Below are 15637 nucleotides of genomic sequence, written 5' to 3'. Positions count from 1 at the left end.
TCCTGAGACTGGACTCCCCAGAAGGTAATTAGGTTGTTTGTCCAGGGACCTTTCAGATAAATAGAATTTTCATCTTTAGAAGTGAAAACAATGGGAGAGGGTTGCCCCAGCAACCTTACTCTGTATCCTAATAGAGGTCTTTCCATCCTGCATCGTAAAATTTCATCACTTCGCCCCTGCTGAGCAGTCAAGAGCAATTTGTGCATGATTGTCAGTCTGATGTCTGATGGTAAGCATTTCTTATAAACTCAAATGTGATGGAGAAAATAGTTGTGTTGGTTTCCTAATATGCTAAGGTTTCCTCTCTTCTGAATCCAACATATGACATTTCTATTATCTGAACAATGTAAGTGCACATTTTTTGTTCCACTTTATATCTTTGTTGTCTTTGAATCAGGCTTATTTCTTCACAGACCAAAAAAAGCCTTGCTTCACTGTGTTTCTTATATGAGTCCCCTTTAAGAGCTGAAGGACGTCTATTTGCATTTATTAATTAAATTTGGAACAAATTTCATTCTTCTGTGCAGAAGGTGTTCTTTATCAGGATTCATTCCATTTTTGTGAGCCTCATTAAGTTTTGGGTTCCAACAACTATATTGTTTTCAAAGGAGAGCACAGGGTTAGAAAGTATTGATCCCTGGAAATTATCATAAAAAACCAAAGCTAGAGAATGCTGTTAACAATCACAAATACTTATTTGTAATTTAACTATTTCAATGACACTTTCTAGTAATAGAGACTAGAGACTGTAGTTTTTTTTTTTAAAAAAAAGGAGCATAGGGTGTGGACTAAGAATGGGCCAGAACTTCTGGCCCCACTATTTCTCAGAAGTGTGGCCTCTACAGTCCCTGAACAGCTCGGTTTCTGCCTTGACAGGGAATTAGCAGTACCTGCCTTATCTCCCAGGCAGGGCAGTGGTGAAGCTCAAAGGAGAGTCTCTTGTGGAAAGCGCTAGGCCAACAAAAATCTCTCTTCAAAAGCAAGGTAATAGGATGGTGAATGCTGTGACACAAAGGCAGGCTTCAAGTCTTTGTGGCTTTTAATGATTATTATGTAGGGGGTGGGCTGGGGGTGTGCAGACAAAATGAGAAGTGTTCAGAATAAAACATTCCAAACGCCCAAGAAGCACAATGACAGGTATCAGCTCCTTCGGAACTCTACATTTACATAAATATTTTTCTTTATGAAATTTCCAGGTTGAATTGGAAAGTGACAATAAAGCTTTTTTCCATTCCATACACATCTCTACAGTACTGACAGAAATGAACTGAACTTAATGAAATGAAATAATAGCTATTTAGCCTAAGAACTGAAGACAAAGACAAGATGGCAAATAAGATTCATTTCTTTCCCTGCTTCCTTTCTGGTTTTTCTCTCATTAATGTGAATAATTCATATACTTTACATTTTGAAAGGAATAATTACAGTAATCAGAATCTGACTTTTATGAGCTATAAATTTGAAGAAGCTGTTTATTCCTACTGGCATCAATGTAATAACTAATAAGTACCTTTAATCTACCAATTCGATAGCATGTAGCTAATGACACAGAGCAACACTACCCTGTGTTGTTAATGTTGTCAATGTTATCAATGTTAAATGTGTAGGAATTGATAATATAGACTCTACCCCTGGTCTGAATGAGTTAGTTATATATTAAAAGCCCTAGAAAAGGATGACTTTTTAAAGTATACACTTTGAAATTAACAAAACAAAACAGAAATGAAAATGGGATATTTTGTTTGCGGGGGGATGCTTTGTTCTTTCCAAGCATGTAACAGTTTGGGGGGATTAGTGGATCTGTTTAGGGTACAGAGGATGTTAGCTAGTCTGCCGACCCAGCAAAGATATTCCAATGAGTGAGGACCAGAGTGGAGAGTGGGGACCCCATCATCCTCTAGTTCTATGAGGTACAGAGGTTTTCAACTCTTCTGGTCAAAGAAGTAGCTTGACATTTGGATCCTATTTCCCACCTATGAAGCTATTGTCCTGTATTATCCTATATCATTTATTTGAAATAACATTTACTTAATTTTTTTAAATTAATGAATTAATAATTATTATTATTATTATTTGGCTGCGTTGGGTCTTTCTTTGTTGCTGTGCGCAGGCTTTCTCTAGTTGAGGCGAGCGGGGGCTACTCTTCGTTGCGGTGCGCGGGCTTCTCATTGCGGCGGCTTCTCTTGTTGTGGAGCAAGGGCTCTAGGTACGTGGGCTCAGTAGTTGTGGCTCACGGGCTCTAGAGCGCAGGCTCAGTAGTTGTGGCACACGGGCTTAGTTGCTCCATGGCATGCGGGATCTTCCCGGACCAGGGCTTGAACCCGTGTCCCCTGCATTGGCAGGCGGATTCTTAATCACTGCACCACCAGGGAAGCCCAGAAATAACATTTACTTTAAATCACATTTTAAATGCCCCATCCCTCCAGTAGAAAACAATTTTAGAACATGTATTAATGATAAAAAAGAAATATTACCCTGATATACAATTTTTTCTGTGTATTTTAATTCTGATTATTCCCAAATACAAAGGGAAATATCTCAGGGGTAGCACAGGGTGTGATGGAGGGAGAAGGGAATGTAGAAAGGAGATTCTTTACACCAAGGAAGAGAGGTATTTCCAGAGACAGACTCCACAGGAGCAAAGTGGTTTAACATTTCTTACACTCTTATTTTCTTTAAAATGAAAGACTTGGGTCATATGCAAAGTCCCTTCTAGCTCTTAACTTCCAGGATTCTAATGTTCCTGAATTTTGGCCTTGGCTTTATATAGCCCTTGCTTGTGTGAATTTGAATGATCCACTTGATTTCTCTCCAGCTACCCTACCTTTTTTCTTCCTTTGAAACAGAAGTATAACCAGTTGACTTTAGCTGACTGTCAGAAAAAAAATGGTCAAATTCTTAAAAGTGGGCAAAAGAGATGGCTGGGTGTTCACCCTGGGTGTGTGGGACATCGTCTGGCTGACCTCCAGGGATTACTGGATTCTACAGAAGTTTCACCTTTGGATTGTTTCTATTGACTGGGCTATTTTGGAACTCTGTAGTAGTAGAATGAAGATGTTGAAAATTGAGAGTAATGCACACGATTCTTAACCATAGCAACGTAAATAAATTTTATTTGCTAGGTATACAAATGATTTTGGACCTACAGAAAAGGTTACCCCAAAGATTACATTTTATTTCCTCAACCCTCTTTGCATCTATTAGCAAATTCATTTCCACATCCCTGATTGCCTGATCTTCGAATTCTCCAGTAACATCTTATTGATTCCCCCTTTAAGTATAGAGACAAAGAAAATATTTGATTTCTGTTCAATTTATGTAAGAGTTATGATTTTATCATTTTGAAGATTATACTTGAGCAGCAATTTAGCTAGTGAAATGTGTGTGTGTGTGTGTGAAAGAGAGAGAATTACTAAAACCCTCCTTGCTCATTCTGTTAACATTTATAACCATAAGTAATCAGCTGCCCCCACTGGGCTTTAGCTGTATCCACATTAAATCAGTATATTGAGTCTAATTTAGAAAGTTCATCATCACCTAGGTGAATTGCTTTGCAGTTTTACAGAGTTCAAGAAAGATCACGGAAGCTGGCATTTAATGTAATTATAGAATAATTATTACCATTTGTAAAAAAAAATTCCAAGCATAAAGCAGCTAGAACAAAACACTCTTCAGACTAGAGGGAGGTTGTGAAATGGCTTGTTGGTTCAATTGTCATTTCCTCCCACTCAAGGTGTTCGGTCCTTGAATCTTTCCCTTGCTTAGATGAGGAGCTGATTTCACAGGAGTCCTCTCAGTGGAAGAAGAAATGGTGAGAGATACTGATATTAAATAGTTCATGTAATGTGAATTTGAGAACGCTGAAAAAATTGTCATCCCATGTGGAAATCTTGTGCTCATAAGAAAGCACTGTAGTAAACAATGTAATTCCAATTCAATCCTAGTCTTTTGTAAAAAGGCATTAACCTCTGTTTTTGCTGCAGGCTTTCAAATAAATAGGTATGAGATAATTACCACTCATATTTTGGAATCAAAGACATTACTGCTTCAGCTAATCTAACAGGAATCTAGTGAGAGAGTTTCTACTTAATCTCGACTGAAGACAGGCATACCTGAACCCTTTTTAATTCAATCCAATCTACATTTCTCCTTAAAATGTATTAATATTGCATGTACCCTGTATAATCTTTATTCATACATTCCTGAATTATCTGGGGATAGGCACAGATTACAAATTAACCTCCCACCACTATTCTCTTTCTGCTAATAGGTTTTTCATTCACATATTAGATATTAAAAGTCAATTCTCACTGAAATCAAAACCTCATAAAACTATTTTCCCATGTGGAAAGTGTGATAAAGTAAGAAGGTAGGTAAGAGATAAGCCTATTTTTCTTTGCTGTAATTACAGTAGGATATATAAATTGTTGTTTGCAAAATCCATAATAAATGGAATTTGTGGAATCAAATTTTTTTATTAAGTAGAGATACTTTTTCTTTTACATCTTATTTTAAAAATCTTAGAATATGATATTTATTTGTGTTTGTCCATTTTCTACCTGAATAAAATAGAAAATAGAGCTTACTCTTTTTGATTACTGAGATCTTGCAACGTTATCCTGAATATGCTTGATCATTGAACAGTGATCACTAGGAAGGCAAAAGGATAGGAGACTGAGCAGAATCCAGGGCCATCATAAAACCATGGGTCCTTTAGAGCTGTGTAGTACATAACCTATGCAACTGTATCTTCCAGTCCTGGATACTGCTGGTCCTAACAGTGAGGACTGGACTTCAGGCAAAATGAAAGTGTGAGCCTGCTTGGGATGATCAGATGTCAGAAATTCCTGGATTGGTCTGCAATACAATCTTCAATACAATCTTTAATACAATCTCCATCCCTCACTCAGCAATGTGCAAAACTGGCTCATACTAGCTCCTAGCCTGAAGAGAAAGGGATGGAAATATCCCTAGGGCAAAATGTATTCCTACCCTGATACAGTTGAATAATAATTTGCTGTTGATACAACTGAATAATAATTGGCTCTGGACAGCATTGCTACTTTCCTCTCTCACAGCTGTCAAGAAATGCCACAGAGGAATAAAGACACTCCCACCTCCAACCCCATCAACTTGGGAAGGCCCACCATACAGTCTGGAAGGGCCTGAGCAAATCATCAGCCCCATGTGGTGATGTCCTTGGTTGTGTGGCCTGGTATAGGAAATACAGGGGATGGGGGGTGTGGTGGAGAAGTGGGTAAGGAAGCTGCATGTACCACGAGTTCACTGCAGGATCTCCTGCTCTGTGCAGCAAGTTTCTTACAGCTAAATTCTTGCTTGTATCATTTAAGGAAAGGAATTTATATTGCTTGCCTGTGTCTGTGGACAACATAATGTCAGTCACTATCCCCCTGAGACAACCACCCACCAGCACGTCCTTGGAATACAAATCAACATCAACAACATCACCTACATCCCTGATAGGAAGTTTTGTTGTCATCTGTTCCTTTGTTTTAAAATACATTGTAGAAAATGAGGGCGGGGAAAGCAGAGGAAAGGAGCCTTGTTATTTGACTGCTACAATTAGTTAGATTCCTCTTAATGGAGGTTTTACATATTCTTTTTTCTTTCTTTCTTTCTTCTTCTGCAAGATTGACTCTGGCTGTCACAGCTCATAATTATGGGCCTGTCCTCGGTGACATAAGATATTGATTTGCCTCCTTTAAGCAGTAAATTCTTAATGACAGAAATTATATCTCATCAATTTCTTTTGTATGATGCCCAGCATATGGCTGAGACACAAAAAAGAATTTTGTGTATGTTTTGATTATGTGAGGTGATTTAGAACAAGTCATTTAACTTTTCAGTTTTGCTATATACGATAAAGAAATTAAAAATAATTGTGGGGCTTCCCTGGTGGTGCAGTGGCTAAGAATCCACCTACCAATGCAGGGAACATGGGTTTGAGCCCTGGTCTGGGAAGATCCCACATGCCGTGGAGCAACTAAGTCCGTGCGCCACAACTACTGAGCCTGTGCTCTGGAGCCCGCAAGCCACAACTAATGAGCCTGCATGCTACAACTAATGAAGTGTGCCTGGAACCTGTGCTCTGCAACAAGAGAGGCCACCGCAATGAGAAGGCCGCACACTGCAACGAAGAGTAGCCCCTGCTCGCCGCAACTAGAGAAAGCTCGTGCGCAGCAACAAAAGACCCAATGCATCCAAAAATAAATAAAAATTAAAAAGAAAATTGTGAATAAAATGTTTTAAGAACTGTACCCGTAATTATAGGTTATTGGTTGTGTTAATTTATGCAGCTGCTAGCAAAAGGCCTGGTAGAGAGCAGATGACCAAGAAAGGGTCATTGTAATTATTAATATTATTATTAATATAAATTAGAAATGCAAAGATTAGCCTTGAGAGCTTATAACTAGGTCTGATGCCATGTACCAATCTAAGGATGAGGAGACCCTCATAGGGGGAAGGTCTTACTCACCTCCAGATCTGGACCTACCCTAGAGGAGAAAAGAGCAGCTTAGAGTTGGAATAATAATCAAAACTAATGGCTTCAACTTCTTAGGTATCTAATATATGTCCTTTATCTTCATCCCATTTAATGTTTTTAATAATACTGCAAAGTAGTTATTTCCCCCACTCTTCAGACAGTTATTTTTAGAGCAGTTTTAGACTTACAACAAAACTGAGAGGTAGGTACACAGATTTCCCATATACCCTCTGCCCCGACACGTGCATAGCCTCCCGCAATATTTCCCATGTTTTAGTAAGTAGGCTGAAGACCAACAACTTGTCCACATTCCATAGCTAATAGGCAGTGAAGTTGGTCAAAGAAATCTAGACTTGTTCACTCTGGGCCCTAGATTTTTTCTTTTCAACTTGAATGAAAAGAGGCCATCCAAAATGTCTATATGCAGGACCCCAAAGTAAAATACAAAATGACAACAGGCCTCCCTACTTATTCATATCTATTTGTAATCTCCAACTTGAATTCCTACTCTCAAACAGTATTGTTTGCACTCACCGATGGAAGACTAGAACCTCAGCCATGCTTAACCCAGAGGAAAAGAGGCATCTAACCATGCAAAGAGGAAAAAATTCTGCAATAGAAAGTCCTCTAGGTAAGCCAGTTCCCACCCAGCATCCATAACCAGCCTTCCCCACTGGAATAGGATTTCTCCTATGATTGCAGTCTTCACAATTTCCCTTTTGCCAAAATTCTACTGCACCAAGACCTCATACTCCAGCAGTCTTAAAACTATATGGTCTTTTATTACTTGTTAATTAGAATTAAAAGATAGAGGTGGCCATAGATCACATACATAAATTGATTTACAGATAGAAAAATAGTGCTTCTTGTGTGCTGGACTCATCTTCCTAAACAGATTATAGGTTCATTAAGGGCAGGGACTATGTCTTACTCAACTTTACGGCCCATCCCCTCTGCACTGCCACCCACTGGCTCTAACATAGTACTTAGTACATGGTGGGTACACAAAATATACTACTAGGTGACTAGATCACCTAGCATATTTCACCTGGCTTCCCTTACCAGATTGTAGCTCCAGAGAGCAGGAATCTTGCCTGCCTTAGTCACTGTTGGCACATAGTACACACTAAATAAAGATTCGTAAAATGGTTGTTTTATTGAGCCCTTACTAGATGTCAGACATTGGCCTAAGTGCTTTAATCCTTAAAATAGCCATGTGAGATACAGAAAGACTTTTCCTCTAAATCCACTTCTTCTCTCAGCTAGAGATGTGTAACTGCATCACGGAAGCCAAGAAGGCTTAGCTGCCATCAATTCTCCAGTAATCATTGGACCACTCAATAGGAAAAGTCATGACTGGCTTAACCTGTTGCCCCTTAATGTTCACTAGACGTTACCTGGGATTACTTTCAACAGTCCTTCAGAGTCCAGAGATCTAAAGATGGAAATCAACAACCAAAACAGAGCAATGTAATGTCAATATGAAACATGAAATATTTATATTTTTATACATGTGAATTTTCTCATGTAGAAATGTACATGCAATCTACACAATACTTTACAAATAATAACTATATTTTGAATACATAAATATATATATAATTTAATTTATAGTTTTAATTTTCAATAAATTATATTTGGCCAATAAACGGTCCTTGTTTGTGTTTCTGTGTAACCTACAACCAATCAGAGATTTAGAAGATACTAAAGTAGTTACCAAGTTCCTTAGGATTTAAGTCCAAGCTTCAGTTCACTGAAATTCACAGATATGACATGGTCATTAAAGAGGCAGGAACCCAGAATACAAGAGTCAGTTCTATCTGGAGGAACAAAGCAGTTCAAAGGTAAAAAGAGTGGAAAGGGCTTTATGGTTAGCATTAAGAAATCTGGTCAGTTCTTTCCTATGTGCTTCATGCAGTCAAGACATAAAGGGCAAACCAAAGAAACCATGGTGATTAAGGACTGTTTTTCCTCAGTTACTACTAGAAGGCTGACATGTAAATGATACATAATCCAGTGTAATTGACTTTAATTTACTTAATATTAAAAGGAGACATAACATAGCTATGACATCTTAGTGTAATCAATTTCTGGTTTCTGAAGATACAACAAACAAAAAATGACTTTTTGTTTGGTCTGTAACACCCAAAGAAGAGCCCATGGAGATGCAGACACTTCTGTTCCCAGGAGCCTCTTGAATCAATTTTTTGTCTTTGTTGGTTCTCCTTCCTTCATTCTTCCTCAAACAATGAATGCATTTGAACTCCAGGTCTTTCCTGTGCTTGTGTGTGTGTGGTGGTAGGGATGCGTGACAAAAGGAAAAGTCAGTCTTTTCTGGATTTCATGTAAATGAAAAAAAAAATCTGCTGCTTATTTAGGTACTTGGCTGAAGGGAGAGGCAGGAAGAAAGTACAATTCCAGCTCACATTTAATGAGTATCTGTGTTGTGCCAAGCACCTTCCTCAACTTGCATATAATGAAATAAAGCTCAGAGAGGGTGTGAACTTGCCCTTGCTCCCACAGTCTGTGTAAGTGTATGTGCAAGAATCTGAACCCCAGGTCCCTGAATTCCAAGTCCATGCTCTTGTAGCACGTGGACTTGTCAACTTTCTTCTCTTCAGAAGGATTGGTATTCTGTTCCCTTTGAGTAAATGTGTTGACTGTTAAAGAATCATTCCACTTTCTCATTTCTCCAAGGGAAAAAATAATAGACAAATCACCCTCTCTGCAACCTTCCTGTATTAGCTTCCTATTGCTGCTGTAAAAAATTGCCACAAAATCTTAGTGACTTAATACAACACAAATGTATTCTCTTGAAGTTCTGGAGACCAGAAGTTCAAGGTAAGTCTGATGGAGCTAAATAAAATCAAGGTGATGTCAAGGTTGGTTCCTTCTGAAGGCTCCAGGGGAGAATCCGTTCCTGGGCTCTTCCAGCTTCTAGTGTCTGCCGGCATTCCTTGGCATGTACCACATCGCTCCAATCTCTACTTCTGTGGTCACATTGCTTTCTCCTCTTCTGTGGTCAAATCATCACTGCCTTGTTCTCATAAGGACATTTGTGACGGCATTTAGGGCCCATCCTAATAATCCAAGATAATCTCCCTGCCTCAATATCTTTAATCACATCTGCAAAGTCCCTTTTTCCATATAAGGTAACATTCACAGTTTTGGTGGATAGGGACATGGATATCTTTGGAGGCCATCATTCACTCCCCCATACCACTCTTTTATTCTGACCACTCCAAGAATATAAATTCAGTGGTATGAACTGGCAACTGTCTATCTCTACAGAAAGTATAAGTTTTGAACCTCCATGTCCACTGAGGGTGGAAAACCAAATCTTGCTTTGTTGCTCTCTAGGTAGTTTGGGTCTTTCTCAGCTGCATTTTGCATTTGGTACCCTCACCATGAGTTTATTACTTAATGCATTAAAGAAGAACACCACCTTGACTGAGCCTGGTAGTGAATCAGATAAATAATCATAAAAACAGTTTAAAAAAAACAACTCCTTTTAAAATTGCTCATTTTATGTAAATCCTTGCATAAGTCTGATTGCATGTTTCATCATTTAAATGTGGCAGCAGTCAGCCTATTCCCTTTTTAAAAAATCTTCGATCTCTCACCATTCCCTGCAGGACAGAGTGTGAATTTTCAGATCAACAATCAGGGCCTTGGATAGTTTGTCCTGTCCTCCTGGTAAGCTGGCTCTTCTCTAGCCTTACACCACTGTGGAAGGTTGCAGGAGGATCTCAGCACGTCACATGCATGGGGTGAGACCTCAGCCTTTCTGTCCCTGTTGGTCTCCACCCACACTATAAATGGCCTAAGACGCCGGACAGGGGAATGTGACACTTAGAGCTGCTCATCTGCCTCCCCTGAGAGAGCATCAGCACCAGCCTCATCATGCTGCATGTCCTATCCGTGTTCATCGCAGTCACTCCCCTGAAACCTGAAACCCGCACACCATGATCACCCAGACTCCCATCCATGCGGGACCCTGCTTGTCACCTAATCTGACTCAAGCTCCCACTGCTTTTCAACAACTCAAGCCTTCAGTATGCCCATGAAAGGCACTGTCTGCAATCAGCAAAGTATTCCATAGCCTCAACCCTCAACCTTGCCTTTGAAAAGAAGGGCATTGCTGGATCTAGAGTACCTTCATTTTTATCTTTACTAGATATGGTAAACTGTTCTCCAAAAAAAAAAAAAAGGTACCAATCTCTTTTGAACCCACTTCAATCAAACATTTGTCTTCACTCCATTCAAATGACTCTTGACTTGTCACTGTCCATCTTCACATTGATTGCCAGATCCAGAATTCAGTTCTAGTGCTCTTTTCTGATCATTAGAGTGCCCCCCAAGTTTCAGCCTTTCTCTCCCTTCACTGTATACTCATTCTCCAGATGATTTCATTCAACCTTATAGCTTGAAATACCATTTACATACGACTCCAAAATTTTTATCTACAGCACCAACCTGTCTCTGAAATCTATACTTAGATAACCAGTCTTCTCCTGATTATCACTAATCGGTTGATTCTCTCTCAGTGTTCCCATCTCAAAATTACCAATTATCCAGTTGGTACAGTCAAAATGTTTGGAATTACCCTTGATCTTTCTCTTACCCCCTATATCTAACCCATCAGCAAATCCTATCGGCTTTACCTTCAAAATATATCCAAAATTCAACCTTTCCTCACACCTCCACTGACACACCTAGTACAAGCCTAGATGAAAACTGGAGAGGCAATTTAGGGAAGTGGGTGGAGCATGAACTCAAATCCCAGCTTTGCCATGTATGTTCCACCTCTACACGCTTCAATTTCCTCATCCATAAGGTGGGGATTATAATAGTAAATTCCTCATAGAGTTTTGTTGGGGTTAAATAAGTTAATACATGTGAAGCACTTAAAACAGTAAGTAGTACTCCGCCTGTTATCATCATCATCGCTATCATCATCATCACAATGGCCTAATAATTATTATCCCTGCTTCTGTTTAAGACTTCCTTACTCTCTAATAGAATTATCTATCCTTTTCGTAGAGATTATCAATAAAATCAAAAGTTGGCTCTTAGAAAAGATCAACAAAGTTTACAAACTTTTAACTAGAATTATTAAGAAAAAAAAATAGAAGACTTAACTAAAATCAGAAATGGAAGTAGGAACATTAAGACTGACCTTAGGTGAATAAGAAAGATTGTAAGAGAATACTGTGAACACCTGCATGCCAAAAATAGGATAACCTAGACGAAATGGACAAACTCCTAGAAACATACACATTACCAAAAGTGGCTTAATAAGAAATAGAAAATCTCAGCAGACCATCAACAAGTAAAAAGATTGCATCAGTAATTTTAAAAAATTCCCAATAAAGTCCAGAACAAGATGGTTTCAATACTGAATTCTATGAAACTTTAAAGAAGAATTAATACCAATTCTTCTCAAACTCTTCCAACAAACAGAAGAGGAGGAAACACTTCCTCACTCATTCCATAGAGCCAGTATTACCTTCATGCCAAATCCAAAGACATCACAGGAAAGAAAACTATAGACCAGTATATAAATACAGATATAAAAATTCTCAACAAAATACTAGCAAACTGAATTCACAGCATCTGTAATAAGGACTATACACCACGACCAAGTGGGGGATGGCTTTTTTTCACTCAGAATTCTTTGGAGATTCATCCAAGTTGTCACATCAATAACTCTTTCCTTTTTATCGCTGCGTAACATTCTGTACCATCGACGTTCCACAGTTTGTTTAACCAGTTATCCACTGAATGACAGTTGGGTTGTTTCTAGTTTTTTTTTTTTTTTTGTCATTATGAACAAAGTTGTTATGAATACTCACGTTCAGTTTCTGTATAAATATGTTTTCAAGTCTCTTGGATAAGTGCCCAAGATTGCAAAAAAAAAGAAAAAAAAAAGACTTCCTTACTCTCTGTACTTCATATATCAGTCAAAGGGATCCTTTTAAAGCATAATCATGTCATGAACACCCCAAGCCCCCAAATGGCCTCCAAGCACAGTTGGAATAAAATCTAAAGTCTTTATCCAGTAGAGCTATGCCCTGCCTACCTCTCTGATACCATATTCTAGTACTCTCCCTTTGCACATTATGCGTTGTTCATTTCAAATTCAGCAATCATGCTGATACTTCAGAGCTTCAGCACATAATGTTTCCTCCACTTCAATGACTTTCCCCAAATATCTGTGTGGCTCTTTCTATCACTTCATCCAGGTCTGTGCTTAAATGGCACATCATTAATGAAGACTTCCTTGATCTCATTCCCCAAAATAGTAGTTCTTATTAGGGCAGCCCAGAAATTTCTCTCTTTCCCCTTTTCTTACTTTATTTTTCTTCATGGCACTCACCACTTCCTGGTATTACTATTACTATTCATTGTTGCTGTTTTTTATTAACTATCTTGCTCACTAGAAAATAAGTTCCTTTTAATCATGACTCATCTTGTCTATTATTATACTCTCCATGCCCAGAACAGTGCCTGGCACGTAATAAGAATTCAGTAAGTATTTGTTGACTAAATGGATGAATCTTCCCTCTTGCAGTTCCTCAGTGCAAGTCCTCTGCTCTAGGTAGATGGGTTACTTGTCTCCTGCATCTACTTTGTCCATACTGCCTCTGTTCTTGTCCTTCTGGTCTACCACTGTTGGAAAACCCTTCCCAACTACTTCCAAATATTACCTATCCTTCCAAATATTACCTATCTTTAAAGGCTCATTCAAGCTTCACCTCTTTCATGAAACTTTTCTCAGTGAAAGACAACAAAATCCACACCTTCTGAAAGCCTGTTTCATTCATTATATATGTCCTTTATATATATTCTTAACTTTTTCAGTTACTCGTTATGTGTAGGGTTAACTACACATTAGTTAACTATTCTAGTTACCTTCAGGGTTAACTATTTCATGTGTCTTTGACTTTACACTCTTCCAGAGAGAGTTCTGAGTCCTTCCTCTCCCCAAAATTTCCCAAACATCCCACATATATGTTTATGATAAATACTTTTGAATCAATGAATGAAAAAATAAAATTAAAAGGTACCCTAGTAATGTGAGTGATAAACTTTCAACAAACTAGTTTCCAGTTTTAGGTATATTTCAAACTTTAAAGGGGAAACTACTAAAATTAAGGTATTTTCTCTACCTGATAATTTCTTTCATTTTTCATGACCCAAGTCATGCATCACATCCTCAATCCACTCATTTATATAGTAATGTTATTTATTTGAGAACTTCTGTACTCTCCTCACAATGTTCCATTTCATAGACGAAGAAACTGGGTCTCAGAGGGGTAGTTCATATTCTAAAGGGGTAATAGAAATATAAACAGATAATTACAAAACAATGTGATGTATTGTATAGAGAAATTTATGGGCTGCCCTAAGGACAGTGAGGATAATGCACTCAACTCTGCCTATCATACAGGAGGGTGGTATGGTCAGAGAGGATTCACAGATAAAGGTGATCTCAACTGCAGTTTGATTAATAAATGGAAATTACCTAGACAGGTGAAGAAGCCAAGGAAATAACACATGCAGAAGTTCAGTGGCATGGTAATAGAGAGAAAAATTTCAGTGTAGTGATGGGAGCTAATCCTTCTCACCGCTGCCACTACTCTTTGCAAATGCTTCTATCACAAACATCATACAGTATTCTAACTATGAGTTCAGCAGTCGGTTTCCATTACTAGATACTGTTCTTTTCCCTTGTATAACTCCCTTTGTGCCCAGCCCTGTGCCTGACACTGAGTTCACATTCCTTAATTTCGAGCTGCTTACGTGGCTAATGAGACTGCTGGCTGGATAGTTACATGGAGATGCCATTTCCAGCTTGGCCCCTTTTATGGAATTTCCCTGTAAACAGACATCTCTCAGTGGCAGTCACAGGGTGATCTGGACAGGAAGGAAGACATTACCAGACATGTGGTAGAACTGAGCAAGTTCTGAGCCCTTGGAAAGAGCACAGCCATTTACCAGGTCCTGGAGGATGTTCTGCCCTTGAAGTGCTTCATCTACAGTAGACCCTTATCCAAGCCTCTGTGTACTGCAACATAATAATAATAAAAAAATAATAATATTAGATTGAGAAATAACAAGATGTGATTAGAAAATCACTTTGAAATACCTGAACTGGAAGATGTCATGCAGGATAAAATATACTTATTCTATGAAAAAAAGAATCCAAAATGCCCTGCTTCATGAATTAAAGTATCTATTTTCTAATTCCTTTCCTTTTAACTGCAGGGGTGACTGCCGGCAGGCTCTGCCCTCCACTGCCAGCTTCCGAACAAAGCCAAGAAATCAACATCATAATCACGCATTGTTTCCATAGCAAGCAATCCTGTAGCTCCGAGCAAAACAACACTTTCTAGATCCTGCCAGAGTGTATGTGGCAAAGAAAGATTAATTAGCCTCTCACTAATTGACAGTATTTCCCTTCACATCTGCTTGGGCTTGATGTGAGTTTAAATGTCTCTATTTATGTGCCTGAGGCTGACTGAACACGTACAAAATTTAAAGCCCCTTCCCAAGTATCAGAGATGCCTAGGACCTGGGTTCCCTTTCCTTAAACGGTAGAGATTCAGAAGAAGGCTTAAGGTGGTGGTGAGTCCTTGGGGGCAGGCAGAAGTAGCCTAAGAGACCTGAGGTAGAGTTCTAGTTCTTTAAGAACCAGTCACATGGCTGGCAAACTATGCCTCACTTCTTTGGACTTCTCTTCTTGCTCAGGTGTTAGCTTAGATCGGTGGATTTCTATCTTGTTTCCCAGAGTCCTAGAAGTTCCAGAGTTCCCTTAGGGATCTCCTAGATTCTCAAGCAGTGTTATTCAATAGAGGTTTCTGCTATAATTGAAGTGTTCTATATCCACGCTGTCCAGTAAGTTTGCCACTAGAGGCTGTTGGGTGCTTGACATGTGGCTAGTGAGACTGAGAAACTGAATTTTACATTTTATTTCATTTAAATTAATTTAAATTTAAATAGCCCCATGTGGCGCACAGCTTCCATACTGGACCATGTAACTCTGGAGGGTTTGAGTTGGGGTCTAAATGGACAGGGTCCAGGATTTGCCCCACTCCTGCCAACCAGAACACATCTGCCTTTCTCTGT

The sequence above is a fragment of the Mesoplodon densirostris genome, chromosome 17 (assembly GCF_025265405.1).
Source record: "Mesoplodon densirostris isolate mMesDen1 chromosome 17, mMesDen1 primary haplotype, whole genome shotgun sequence".
Classification (NCBI taxonomy): Eukaryota; Metazoa; Chordata; class Mammalia; order Artiodactyla; family Ziphiidae; genus Mesoplodon; species Mesoplodon densirostris.
Note: the sequence above shows the minus strand (reverse complement) of the source record.